Raw genomic sequence first — 15,016 nt, forward strand, 5'->3', positions numbered from 1 at the left:
TTCTCCTTTTTCCAGTTAATTTTAGTTGTCGACAAATCTTACGGCAACTTATCCGTGGCTAAATAATTGACCATATCCGCGAACCAAGGGGTGTTCTTCTGCGACATCATCAAGCTTTCTTAGGAAATTCTTCTCAAAGTGGCAGATCGGACATGGAGAGGGGAAGTCGAATCAAGTGATCGATCACCAAACTTTTGCATTCTTTTTTTCTTTAATCTCCAAATCAAATTCTCATAAATGAAAGATCCAACAGATTACTTTGGACTTCGCCTCTTTTTTGCTCATCAAGTACTTAAAGGTTGCATGAGCAGAGAAAATAGCAACTTTAGTGCCAAAAAGATATGATCTAAGTTTTTCTAAAGTAAAAACGAGGGAAAATACTTCTTTTTTTGTGGTCAAATATTTTCTTTGAGTCGAATCCAAAGTTCGTGGCATGTATGCTATGACATGAGGCTCTTTGCCGATTTTTTGCCCAAGAACTGCTCCAACATTATGTCTGACGCATTACACATAATTTCAAACGGGAAATCCCAATTGGGTGGTTTAATAATTGGTGTTGAAACTAGCTTTTCCTTTAAAATATCAAATGAGTTTTTGCACTCTGAATTGAAGTCAAAAGCTTTGTCATTTTTCCAGCAAATTGCACAATAGTTGTTCCACCTCAAAAAATATTTAATAAACCTATGGTAAAATCATAGATGACCAAGAAAAGAACAGACTTCCCTTATAGTTGTGGTAAGAGAGTGAGTGTATAATATCATTTTTGCTTTATCAACCGCTATTCCATTTGAAGAAACAATATGGCCAAGAATCAACTCATTATCAACCATAAAATGACTTTTTTCATAGTTTAGTATAAGATTGAATTCGAGGCATCGCCTAATCACATTAGTCAAATTTAAAAGACATTCGTCAAAGGAATTATCATACACTGTTGAAGATACTATTTTTTATCCATTTTATTATTATTATTATTAATATTATTATTATTATTATTATTATTATTAGTATTATTATTATTATTAGCATTTTATTATTATTATTATTAATATTATTATTATCATTATTAATATTATTATTATTATTATTATTAGTATTTATTATTATTATTAATATTATATATTATTATTATATATTATTATTATTTAATAAATAATTACAACTGGACCGGCCCAGTTACAAGCCAACTAGAACCGGTCCAGCCAACCAGAAACCCTAAACAAATTAGTAAGGTTTCAGCTAGGGTTTCTAAACCCTAGCCACACCCAGCCGCCTCTGATGCTTCCAGATCCCAGCCGCCGCCTCACTGCCAAGTGGTCCAATGGCCCATTGCCGACGCCTCCGCCGCTGCCACGTCCCGAATGAAGGCTCCAGAAGATCAACGCCGGCCGTCCACGCCAAGGCTACGGGGTGAGTCACCACTGGTAGTCCGGTGACTCACCAAAGCCCTCTCTTCGGACCGGTCCGATGACCGCACCGGTGGTGGCTATAAAAGCCACCACCCACCTGAAAAAAAAAGAGAGGGCAAGAAGAGAAAGAAACAGAAAGAAAAATACAGAGAAAAAAAATAACAACAACAACAACTACCAACGATCCCAGTCCACAGCAGCAGAGCAAAAATAGAAAGAAAAGAGAGAAGAGAAGCTTACCAAGGAAGCTTTGACCACCACCGGAATCACTGAACATCGTCGGAAAATCAAAAATACCGAAGGTATATTTACAGATCTGCTCCGATTGGGAGCCATTTAAGGAAAAAGAACATCGGAACCGTCCTTAGGACGGTCCGATCTATCTACTAGTATAAGAATAATTTTTTCCGGCCACCGGATGCGGTGGCCGGCGGTGACATTCACGGCGGCACACGGTGGCCGACCGATGACCGGCTTCCCTCCGGTGAGGGAAGTTAGAGAGAAGGCAGAGAGTTTGAAACTCTCTCGGTTTAGAGAGAGAGAAGGAAATGAGGAATGAAATGGTTGGCCCTTCGGGCCAGCCGATATTGGACATTTATAGTCCTTCCCGAACGACGTCGTTTCGGGAAGGACTATGCGCGTAATTACAAAATAGTTAAATCCCTTCCGCAGTCCTTAGTACTTGTAAACTTTACATTTTAGTCACTAAATTGAATTTTTAATATTTTTTAGTTCAGTCTTCGAATTTTAAATTTATTCATTTTAGTCCTTTTTATTAAAATAATATATTTAGGATAAATAACAGATTTAATCCTTTAATTTTAATAAATAAAGTTTTCATCCCTAGTTCATATTTTTAATTAATTTTATTTTAAAATTTGATTTTTAAATAAATTCATTTTAGTCACTAAGTTATTAAAATTAGAAAATAAAATATTTAATCCCTAATATTTCAATTAATTAGGAATTAGATTTAATTTTATTATTTTATATGTTTTCATTTTATTGTTTAAAATATATTATTTTAGTGATATTTTTATTTTATTATACTGTTAAATATTTTTATATATACATATAATAATATTTTTGATATCGAAGAAAAGGACAGTCTTAATACAACTGGATGTCCTATTCTGATATTTTATAATTAAAAATTAAATAATATTATTTAAAAACTAATATTTATCAATATCAAAGAAAAGAGCTGTCTTAAAGCACCTAGAAGTTCTTTTCGGATATTTTTAAATAAATAAATATTTTTTTTACAATTTTAAAATTATAAGATTATAAATTAAATATATTTTTGAATTTTTAAATTTTTAATAATAGAGACAATTTATAATTAAAAAGTACCAATTTTGGGCGTTGTAGGGGTGCTAATCCTTCCCTAAACGTAACCGACCACGAATCCCTTTTTATTATTAAAAAGAACGAATTTTTGGTTATAAAACGCAGATCAGTTCATCTTTTAAATATGGTTTTCTTAAAAACTATTTTAAAAGAAAATTTTTAGGTATTCGACCTACCTGATTCAAAAGGTCGATGGCGACTCACCAATTATTTTGAAAATTATTTATTAACATCAATTTCCCCTCCAAATTATAATATTTCGTGCCCGGACGAAAACCGGTTACGACAGCTTGGCGACTCTGCTGGGGACCGGGTCAAACTTTTAAATAAATTGTCTCTATTAATTAAAAATTAAAAAAATTTATATATTTAATTTTTAATTTTTTCCTTTCAATTTTTTTTTTATTATTTATTATTTTTATAATATTTATATGTTTTATTTGCAAGTATTTTATTTCAGTATTTATTTTTATGTCAAAAGTTTAAACATTTCTCCTCACACACAACACTTGCATTGCATAACATAAAGCTCTATAATTGAGTTGTCCCTTTTAAGTGAAAGTGAAAGCAACGTCTTCGTGAGAATTTATTCTCCGTGTCAGACCTAGCAAGTAACTTTCGGGGTTCATATGCTCTCTGTCTTCGTGAGAATTTATTCTCCGTGTCAGGCATAGAGAAATGTATCCCCTCGAATTGAACTCGATCCACTTTAGTCTGTAATGGACTAGGATTGAGGGTTAGCAACCCAAGGGGGCACTAACAAGGACAATTCGGGTACCTTTACTCCTAGTTCTGAAACCCTGCATATAAAAAACCTTAGAAACTCTTCCAATCAGAAGTCATGCCGAAATTTTGTCCAAAATAGGTGTACACACAGGAGAAATGAATTATGTCTTTCCTGTTAATTTATTTTACATGTTTATTTAAATTATTTAGAAAAGCATGTTTAAATTAAATGAATGTTATTATCCTTTAAACTAACTTATTTTCTTTTTGTGTGTTCTTTATTTTTCTGTTTGCATAGCATCATACAGGATAAAAGACATTGATCCTTGTGTTAATAGTCTCATTGGAAAACCTTCATCCATGGATAAAAAGGGTTCAAGTCAAGTAATTCTAAACTCAGAAGTAAGACAGTGGGCTGAAGATTTACAAAGACAAGAAGGAGATAGTCTGCAGGATGATTATGTATCTGACTTGTCCAGTTATGCTTCGGTTTCACTAAAAAGAAATGATCTGCAAGATTTGCGAGGTATTTGGGAAAGTTGGGATTCAAACAAAAAATTGCAGTTTTATCAGACTTACGGAGATATCCCATATCTGCTCTATGTAGAAGTTGATGATGAATTACTCCGAGCCCTAGTTCAATTCTGGAATCCAGGGTACAATTGCTTCACTTTCAATAAGGAGGACTTGGTCCCTACTATTGAAGAATACACAACTTTGTTACATATCGAAGGGGCTTTGGAGAATCGAATCTATTCAAAGTCAATAAAAACCCAACCCTTCCGAGTTAAATTAGCAAAGATTGCCGGGGTACGAGAAGAATGGGTAGCGGCCCGTACAAAACAAAAAGGCGAAAGCGAAGGCATTGCTTGGACCAACATTAGAGAACTTATTCAGAGCCATCCAGATATTAAAGTACGATTTGATTTATTTGCTCTGGGTATATATGGTATGGTCATCTTCCCAAAAGTATTGGGATATATTGAAGCTGCAGTGGTAGACTTGTTTGAACAGTTATCGAAGAAGATTAATCCTGTTTCTGCTATCCTAGCAGAGACCTTCAGATCGTTAAATGCTTGCAGAAGGCTAGGAGGTGGACGATTCTCAGGGTGTACTCAGTTGTTATATGTTTGGATCCGTAGTCATTTCTGGAGAACGGAAAAGGTTTCATACCAACGTTTCAATACGGATTACTCCCCATTAAAAGAATTTTTAGAGCAGGAATGGCCGAAAGAAATTAAGAAAGATATGTGGATTAATGCCTTTCGAAATCTGCAAAGCAATGACGTTGTTTGGCGCGCCCCGTGGCAAATCCAAAGGGAATTCCTTTACAGGTGTGGTGATTACAACTGGATAATGCTGCTCGGATTATGGGGAGGAATTGGATATGCTCCACTTCTGGTTATAAGACAATATGAAGGTCGTCAATTTATACCTGTCACTGCTGGACTACAGTCATCTGAGTTTGCATTCCACAGCAAAAATTATAAAAGAAGCATCATGGAAGTCGTTACAGCTTGGAAAACAACTTTTTGTATCCGAGCTAAAGCAGCAAAAGAAATGCTAACTCCTGATTATGAAGAATGGAGATTTGTCAGAAAAAATGAAAACATTCCTCTACCAGATCAAAATGAGGATATTTCTATGGATGATCGCATCAAGGTGGTTCCATCAGAGATTGAAATCCTGAGAGCTGAGTTTGAAGCAGAAAGAGATGGCTGGTCGAAAGAATTAGAGCAAATGAGACAAGATAAATCTATGTTGGGGGTTGACATTGACTTTCATTCGTCACAATGTGCAATGTTGAGAAAAGATAAAGAAAAAGGTGAGGATGAGTACAGAGCCTTACAGAAAGATTACCAGGAGTTGTATAAATCCCGAAAAGCATCAGGACCCAGCCAATCGACAGTACAGATGACCAGAGATTTGAATATCGAGAAAAGACGAGTTGAAGATCTGAAAGGAAAGAATAGCCGTCTACTCAAAAGCCTGGAAAAAGGAAAGCAAAAAATGGAAGATTTTGAGGTCGACAGACGAGAGCGAATTATAAAACACAAGGCTGAACACCGCGAGATCATGAATGAAATGCAAAGAGAAAGGGATCGAGCCAAAGATTTAGAAGAGATGAAGAATGACATCTTTGTTAAATTTGAAGGCGAGAAAAATAGCATGTTCAAAGGATTTGAATCTGAAATGAACCAGTTGATTGCTGAACTTGAAGTCAGAGGCCAAAAGATGGAAGAATCCAATGTTGAAAAAGAAAATGGGAGCTGGAAAGGAAAAATTTCAACACCAGACTTGAGGTAGAGCAGGAGGTGGCTAGCAATTGGATGCAAAGATGCAGAAACAAAGATATTCAAATCCAGAAGCTTAATCAAAGAACGCAAGAAACACGAACAAAACTTGAAGAGGATCTGGATCAGTCTAGAAACAAAAACTCAGAGTTTAATTCTTACATTTTGCAACTTGAAGAATCATTGTTTCAAGAAAAGGTTCGTCTAGGACCTAATGATCTCAAGAAAGTAATGAGGAAAATGCTTCACTGCAAAGACGCATTAGAGATCTTGAAAAAATTCTGCATAATTGTCAAGTTAGAATCACTGAGTTAGAGCAAACTCTTGAAGGAACAACTGAACGATGGCAAAAGTCAACTGAGTTCTATGTCGAAAGAAGTGAAGAAAGAAGCAATATGGTGTTCGAGGCCATGGTGCAAATGAGCGAGGTTGCCAGATATGTTGGGGAACTAGCTGTTCAAGCCGAAATAATTGAGCATCAAGTTGATCCAGTTTCTAGATGTGGAAAGAAGGTGTCATGGTTAATGAAAGAAATTATAGAGCTTAATAGGAAAGCTACGCCTTATCTGTAGTTATGAACTATTATAAAGAAACTTTTGTATGCCGATGAAAGTTGTTCTATGACAGTTAACCTTTTGGGATCAATGTTTTTACATACATGCATTTTTCATACATTCATCATTCATTTCATAATTTTCGCTATGAATTATTATTTTATTAAGTTAAAATTCATTAATTAAAATTTGAAAAAATAATATTAAAAGATTTTTTAATCGCAGCTACTCTGGCCAAAAGAGAAATACTACATCACTACGGTACTAGACAAGCTACTAAGAGAAATATGGAAGATAAAATACAGCGTATTGAAGAACAGCATCATAAAGAACAAGAAGAAATGAGAATGAAGTTGGAAAAAATTGAAGCCAGCATTGCAAATTCACAAGACAGTATGATGAAGAAGATAGAGGACATGTTTAAAAGGCAGGCTATCAGTGGAAAAATGCATGAAAATCCTGTATCTTTTGACCAAGAACCCATATACCCTCTAGGTTTTCCACCAGAACCAATTTATCACTCTGGTACTACCCCTATACAAATCAATGCTCGTACATCTGCATTACAAGAAGTCAAATCACATGAAGATCAACAAGTGGATCCTGCATCTTCAAGCAAAAATCCACTTATATCAGATGTGAAAATAGGAGATCTTAATACTGAGCATTTGATCCCAGATTTAAATGAGCTGAATGAGAAACAAAAAGTAAATGAAGAACTGACCAGACAGATCAAGAGCTTAGAAGAACGAATGAAATCCGTGGAAATAACTGAATCATTCTATGGATTTGATGCTAGTGAGTTGAGTTTGGTTCCAGACCTAATCCTCCCTATCAAGTTCAAAGCTCCCGAATTTGATAAATATAACGGTACTACATGCCCTTCATCCCACATTACTATGTTTTGTCGAAGAATGGCAGGATATGTGAAGGACGAGAAATTGTTAATTCACTGCTTCCAGGATAGTTTGACAGGACCGGCTTTAAAATGGTATACTCAATTGACCAAAGCCAACATTAGATCCTGGAAAGATTTGGCTAAGGCATTTTTAGAGCAATATCGCCATGTAACAGACATGGTCCCTGATAGATGGACTCTCCAAAACTTGGAGAAAAAGAATAATGAAACATTCAGACAGTATGCCCAGAGATGGCGTGACACTGCAGCCCAAGTTCAACCACCTTTGTCAGAAAAGAGGCCACAGTGATGTTTGTCCATACATTGAAGGCTCCTTATTTAAACCATCTAATGGGGAATGCAACCAGAAATTTTGCAGATTTGGTCATTTCTGGAGAATTAATTGAAAATGTCTTAAAAAGTGGCAAGATTGAATCAAATGATGGGTCTAGTTCCAAAAGACCTACATACCGGAAAAAGGAGAATGAAGTCAACAATGCCAATTCTTACAGCAAAGATTCATCGAAAAGTGTTACAATAACCCAGCCAAGGGTTAAGAAAGAGGAAACAAACACTAATCGAACAGAGTCCAGAGGATCTCGAAAGGAAAATGAAAGGTTGTCTTTTACACCTTTACCAGTACCATATGCAGAGATCTATGATTCGCTGTTAAAAGCAGATGTTATAAGGCCCTATCCTTTGGTTCCCATGCAACCACCATTCCCTCCTTGGTATGATACAAAGGCACAATGTGTTTATCATGAAGGAATTACAGGACATTCTATTGAAAACTGTCTAGCATTCAAAAGGGTGGTTCAAAATTTGATCAACACTGGGAAGTTGGAATTCAATACACCATCCGCATCAAGTCATCCATTGCCAAATCATGGAGATAAAAACGTGAATGCAATTCAGGAAGAAATAGAAAGAAAGCAAAGACTGACATTTCTGAAATTAAATCTCCATTTGTTTGGATATTCCAACAGCTTTCTTTAGCCGGTATAATTCCACAACAATTCAGGCCAAAACAGAATAAAGGCAAGAGTTATTGTGAATATCATCAGGAGAAAGGGCATAAAATTCAATTATGTCCTGATTTTAGAAACTTGGTGCAAAAATTGATGAACAACAGAGAAATAGAATTCTTTGAAGAAGAACCCGGGAAAAAAGAAGATGATGTTTGCTCATTAGAAGATTCTAAATCAAATCAAAGAATAAATGATCCTGTGATCATTAATGTGAAATCATCCACGGTAATTCCTGCACCAATGAGGCCAAAAGTTGTTATTACCACTCCTCTACCATTTCCATACAAAGATACCCGCAGGGTACCTTGGAATTATACTACCAATGTTTCAATGGTAGGAGGATCTGATTCTCTAGATAAAACAGAAGAGAAAATGTAGAGTTTGGGTACCACATCGACGTCTGAAGCAGTGAGCGAGGTCGGTTTTTTTACAAGAAGTGGGAGATGTTACTCTCCCGAAACATCCAATGCTTCAGAACAAGTGAAAGCAAAAGGAAAAGCCATGGCAATACCTCAGAAGGTATTTGAGGATGAATCCCTTCCAGCATTCAATGAGCCTGTGACAGAAAAGCAAGCTCAAGAATTTTTGAAGTTCTTGAAACATAGTGAGTATAGTGTGGTTGAACAACTACACAAAACAAGCAAGAATTTCTATTCTTGATCTTTTGATGAATTCAGAAACGCATAGGAATGCTTTGATGAAAATCCTCAATCAAACATTTATCCCCGAAGATATATCCCTCAACAAACTTGACAGAATTGTGGGACATATAGCCGCCGACAATTATATAACCTTCACAGATGATGAAATACCAGAAGGCGGAATGGGGTCAGTAAAAGCTTTAAACATCACGACACATTGTCATGGTCATGTGTTGCCAGGAGTATTGATTGACAATGGGTCTGCCCTCAATTTGATGCCTCTAGTTACACTTCAAAGAATGCCTCTGGATCAATCACACATGAAGAGTTATCAGAATGTGGTACGAGCATTTGATGGTACTCAAAAAGAAGTGCTTGGGAAAATGGAAATACCTTTGTTAATCGGCCCAGTCGTGTACAATATTGACTTTGTGGTGATGGACATCCACCCCACATATAATTGTCTATTAGGGAGGCCATGGATTCATTCAGCAGGAGCCGTTCCTTCTTCATTACATCAGAAATTGAAATTTGTTGTTGATGGACAACTCATATGCGTCAGTGCTGAAGAAGAAATCATTGCGTCTGTAACAAGCGATGTTCCATATATCGACACCAATGATGAGGCTCTTGAATGCTCTTTTCGAGCTCTTGAATTTGTAAATGCAACCTTTATTGCAGAAGGAAGCAAAATTCCATATCCCAAATTGTCCAATTGCACCAAGATGACGGTACAACAAACTTTAGGCATCGGAGCTAAAGCTGGGAGAGGTCTAGGAAAGAATCTTCAAGGGATTTCATTTCCCATCAGTATAAAGATGAAAAAAGACCGTTTTGGGCTGGGGTTTAAGCCCAATCTTCAGCAAAAGAACAAAGAGATGAAAAGAAGATGTGAAGACAGAAAGGCAAAATTGAAAGGAGGAGAAATCCTTTGGAAACACATGTCTTTCCCACAGTTGAGGACAACATTCAGATCAGGGGGAACAATTAATGTGGAACAGCAGCTTGTTGAAGCCTTTAAAGAAGAAAAGTTGATGAAAGATCAAGACATAGTTGAAGAAGATATGAATGGATTATTTATCAACATGATCGCGAATAACAACAAGACTGGCAAGTATTTGGATATGATTCGACCATGCCTTCCTGAAGAAACACTCACCAATTGGACCACTGAAGATCTTCCTATAGTTTTTAATATTAATGCAGAGTAATATTCAGAACTAATCTTTATGTTTAGATCAAAAATATGAAACTTTTTGTTATCTTGTAAAAGAAATTATGTTAAATATAAGGAACTTTCTTTAAAATTTTCAGATGGCAATCATTCTTTACATTTTATTACATTTTTACATTTCATAAATTTATTATATTCTTTCGTAAATATGTCCGATTTAAATTTGCAGGTGTCACCGTGTTAATAGCATGTGTATTCCTAAATTTAATCCAGTGATAAATTTAGAGCAGCCTATATGTCTGGAAGAAATCAATGGTTGTGAAGATGAACTGGAATGTGATATTCCTACTGAACTATTAAGATTGGTAGAAAAAGAAGACAAACAAATTCTACCCCACAAAGAAAAGGTTGAGACTGTGAATTTGGGAACAGATGAAGACAGAAAAGAGGTGAAAATTGGTACCACTCTGACAGTCCATATAAAACAAGAATTGATAAATATCCTTCAAGAGTTCAAAGATATATTTGCCTGGTCCTATCAAGATATGCCTGGTTTGAGCACAGATATAGTGATACACAAGCTTCCAATCAATCCAGAATATAAACCGGTCCAACAAAAGCTCAGAAGAATGAGGCCAGAAATGTTGTTGCAAATCAAAGAAGAAGTGATGAAACAAATCAATGCAGGTTTCCTACAGGCATCTAAATACCCAGAATGGATAGCCAACATTGTTCCCGTACCAAAGAAGAATGGGAAGGTTCGAATGTGTGTGGATTACAGAGATCTCAACAAAGCTAGTCCGAAAGATAGCATTCCTTTACCCCACATAGACACATTGGTGGACAATACTGCAGGGCATGCATGGTTTTCATTTATGGATGGCTTTTCAGGATATAATCAGATAAAAATGAATCCTGAAGACATGGAGAAAACAACATTTATAACCATGTGGGGCACATTCTGTTATAAAGTGATGCCATTTGGATTGAAAAATGCAGGGGCAACATATCAAAGAGCTATGGTAACTTTGTTTCATGACATGATGCACAAAGAGATTGAAGTATATGTAGATGACATGATTGCCAAATCCAGAACGGAAGAAGAACATATTCAAAATCTGAGGAAGCTTTTCCAGAGATTGAGGAAGTATCAATTAAAGCTTAACCCTGCTAAATGCACTTTTGGGGTAACTTCTGGGAAACTTTTGGGATTTGTGGTCAGCAAAAAAGGAATCGAGATTGATCCAGATAAAGTAAAAGCAATTCAAGATCTTCCACCACCCAACACAAAAAAAGAAGTTCGAGGCTTTTTGGGAAGATTAAATTATATATCTCGGTTCATTTCTCAATTGACTGACAAATGTGATCCAGTGTTCAAATTACTTCGAAAGAACAATCCTGAAGTCTGGAATGAAGAATGTCAGGAAACTTTGGATATTATTAAGAAATATTTATCCAATGCCCCCATTTTAGTATCACCAATGCCTGATAGACCATTAATTCTCTACTTAACGGTCTTTGAAAATTCGATGGGATGTGTACTAGGACAGCATGATGAATCAGGAAGGAAAGAAAAAGCTATTTATTATCTGAGCAAAAAATTTACTGATTGTGAAGTTCGGTATCCACCAATACAAAAATTATGTTGTGCCTTGGTGTGGGCTACTCGAAGACTCAGACAATATATGTTATACCATACTACTTGGTTGATATCAAAACTTGATCCTTTAAAGTTCTTAATGGAATCACCAGCTTTGACAGGCAGAATGGCTAGATGGCAGATGTTATTATCTGAGTTTGACATTATATATGTCAACCAAAAAGCGATAAAAGGAAGTGTCATAGCTGATTTTCTCGCCAGTCGTGTATCAAATGATTATCAACCTTTGAACTTCAATTTTCCTGATGAAGATTTGTTATGCATATCCATGAATGAAGAAGTCAGAACAAATGATGAATTTGCAACTTGGAAGCTTTATTTTGATGGAGCATCTAATGCTTTAGGACGAGGAATCGGGGCAGTGTTAATTTCTCCAGAAAATATTTATTATCCCTTTACAAGCAGACTGGAGTTCTTTTGTACCAATAATATGGCGGAATATGAAGCTTGTGTCATGGGGTTAAAAGCAGCTATAGAAAGAAAAATCAAATTTCTCGAGATATATGGAGATTCATCGTTAGTGGTGTATCAATTGCGAGGAGAATTGGAAACAAAAGATCCCAAATTGTTGGAATACCGAAATTTTACCCTCGAATTAGTGAAAGAATTTGAGAAAGTTACCTTCAATTATCTCCCTCGAGAAGAAAATCAAATGGCAGATGCTTTGGCTACATTAGCTGCTATGTTTCAGGCAACTAAGAAAGTTGATATGATGCCAATCAAAATGCAAGTATATGAAATTCCTGCACATTGTTATAGTGTGGAAGAAGAGGTAGATGGTAAACCATGGTATCATGATATCCTGCAATATATCAAAAATCAAAGTTATCCACCAAATGCATCAGAAATTGATAAAAGAACCTTGAGAAGAATGGCTGCTGGATATTTTCTTGATGGAGAGATTATGTATAGAAGAAGCAATGATCAAATGCTATTGAGATGTTTAAATACTAGCGAAGCTCGAAACGTCATTGAAGAAGTACACAGTGGAATATGTGGAACACATGCAAATGGTCTTTCCATGGCCAGAAAAATAATGAGATATGGATATTATTGGGCTACCATGTACACAGATTGCATTGATTATGCAAGGAAATGTCATAAATGCCAGATATATGCAGACAAGATTCATGTACCCCCATCTCCTTTACATGTAATGACGGCACCTTGGCCATTTTCTATGTGGGGAATAGATGTCATTGGGGCAATCACACCAAAAGCATCGAATGGACATTGCTTCATCCTTGTGGCAATTGATTATTTTACCAAATGGGTTGAAGCTGCTTCATATACCAATATTAAGAGATCCACAGTCTGCAAGTTCATAAAGAAAGAGATAGTTTGCCGGTATGGTCTACCAGAAAGGATTATTACAGACAATGCTCTGAACCTGAACAACAAAATGATGACCGAACTTTGTGCACAGTTTAAGATCAAACATGCAAATTCAGTGGCATATCGTCCAAAGATGAATGGGGCAGTTGAAGCAGCAAATAAGAACATCAAGAGAATCATTACGAAGACTACCGAAACTTACAAAGATTGGCATGAGAAGTTACCTTTTGCTCTATACGCATACCGAACTACTGTTCGAACATCTACTGGGGCAACGCCTTTTTCTTTAGTCTACGGGATGGAAGCAGTCTTACCAATTGAAGTTGAGATTCCATCGCTCCGAATATTGAGAGAAATAAAATTGGATGAATCTGAATGGATCCAAGCTAGAGTTGATCAATTGAACCTTATTGAGGAGAAAAGATTGAAAGCTATTTGCCATGGACAGATGTATCAAAAACGGATGATGAAGTCTCATGACAAAAAAGTACATCCAAGAGAATTCCAAGAGGGTGATCTAGTACTAAAAAAGATCTTGCCTATACATAAAGATTTCCGTGGGAAATGGATGCCTAATTGGGAAGGACCATACGTTGTGAAAAAGGCCTTTTCCGGAGGAGCGTTGATCTTGGCAGAAATGGATGGAAAAATTCTGAAAAATCCCATAAACTCGGATTCTGTCAAGAAATATTATGCTTGAAGAGGAAAAAAAAAAAAAAAAAAAAAAGGAAAGAAAGAAAGAAAAAGAAGAAAAAGAAAAAAAGGGGGTCAAAGTGAAAACCCGCAAAGGGCATCTTGTAACCAAAGGAAGGATTTGAGTTGAAAACCTGAAAAGGCGGCTCAAATGCAGGTTGATATTAGGCATCTGGCAATTGAACTCTCTTAAGATTTTGATGGTTTGGAAGAAGATTCACATCTACAAGCATTTTGACAACGATTGAGATCTTCCAGACAAAGGCTTACATCATTACTCTAAGTTGTGTCAACTTGATTAATTTAGAAATACTTATGCTCATAATTTGTTGAGACATTTGAATTTTTATCATTATTATGTTTGCCAGAACTTTGAATACAATTTTATCTATTTCAAGTTCAATTTATTTGAGATTTAATTTATTTTTGGAAATTCAATTTATTCTTTTCTATTGAATTAACATAATTTTGAAATAAATTAAAGATTTCTGAATATCACTTTATGTTAATACTTTTAAATACATGGAATACAAAATAGGCAAATCATCACTAGCTTAAAGTCATGAACATCAAGATTGTTACAAGTGGTGATACCGACAACAAGGTCGAATCCGCCAAATCTACTCATCAATTGTTCCAACCGATCACCATTCAGTTCTTGCACATCTGTTTGAAAAAATATACTAAGACAATAAAAGTCAACCTTTGAAGCATTGATTCCAACAAAAAGAAACAAGACATTGATATCACTGGGAAACATGTTTCTATACAAATCCTTGTATATGGTTTTTAAAGAAACCTAGAAGCATTTCCACCTCATCAGGTTCAAGTGGAGTAACTTTATTCCTTCCAACCCATACTAGATTCCATTTTCAGCACTCATCAAGAACGTACTTCTGGACACTCGAAGGTGGCTCATTGTCATAAGCTTCAGAAGCCTTACAGACCCTTTCTGTCAATTCGGCACTTCCTGAACATGTTTATAAACAATTCAACCTTTTATATGTGCTCAATAGCATCTTCTGGAAGTGTTCTTTGAGTTATCTGATCTGGTTAGACAGAACATAGCATCTTCTGGAAGTGTTCTTTGAGTTATCTGATCTGGTTAGAAGAACATAGCATCTTCTGGAAGTGTTCTTTGAGTTATCTGATCTGATTGGACAGAACATAGCATCTTCTGGAAGTATTCTTTGAGTTATCTGATCTGGTTAGACAGAACATAGCATCTTCTGGAAGTGTTCTTTGAGTTATCTG

The 15,016-nt window shown here is 35.8% G+C and overlaps 1 pseudogene; it reads left to right on the forward strand.

Moving 5' to 3' along the window:
• The first annotated feature begins 237 nt into the window (after positions 1 to 237).
• LOC120165572 overlaps positions 238 to 15,016 on the forward strand; it is a 42,176-nt pseudogene continuing 27,397 nt past the window's right edge.

Source organism: Hibiscus syriacus, unplaced genomic scaffold (genome assembly GCF_006381635.1).
Source record: "Hibiscus syriacus cultivar Baekdansim isolate YM2019G1 unplaced genomic scaffold, ASM638163v2 tig00111584_pilon, whole genome shotgun sequence".
NCBI classification, from domain to species: domain Eukaryota; kingdom Viridiplantae; phylum Streptophyta; class Magnoliopsida; order Malvales; family Malvaceae; genus Hibiscus; species Hibiscus syriacus.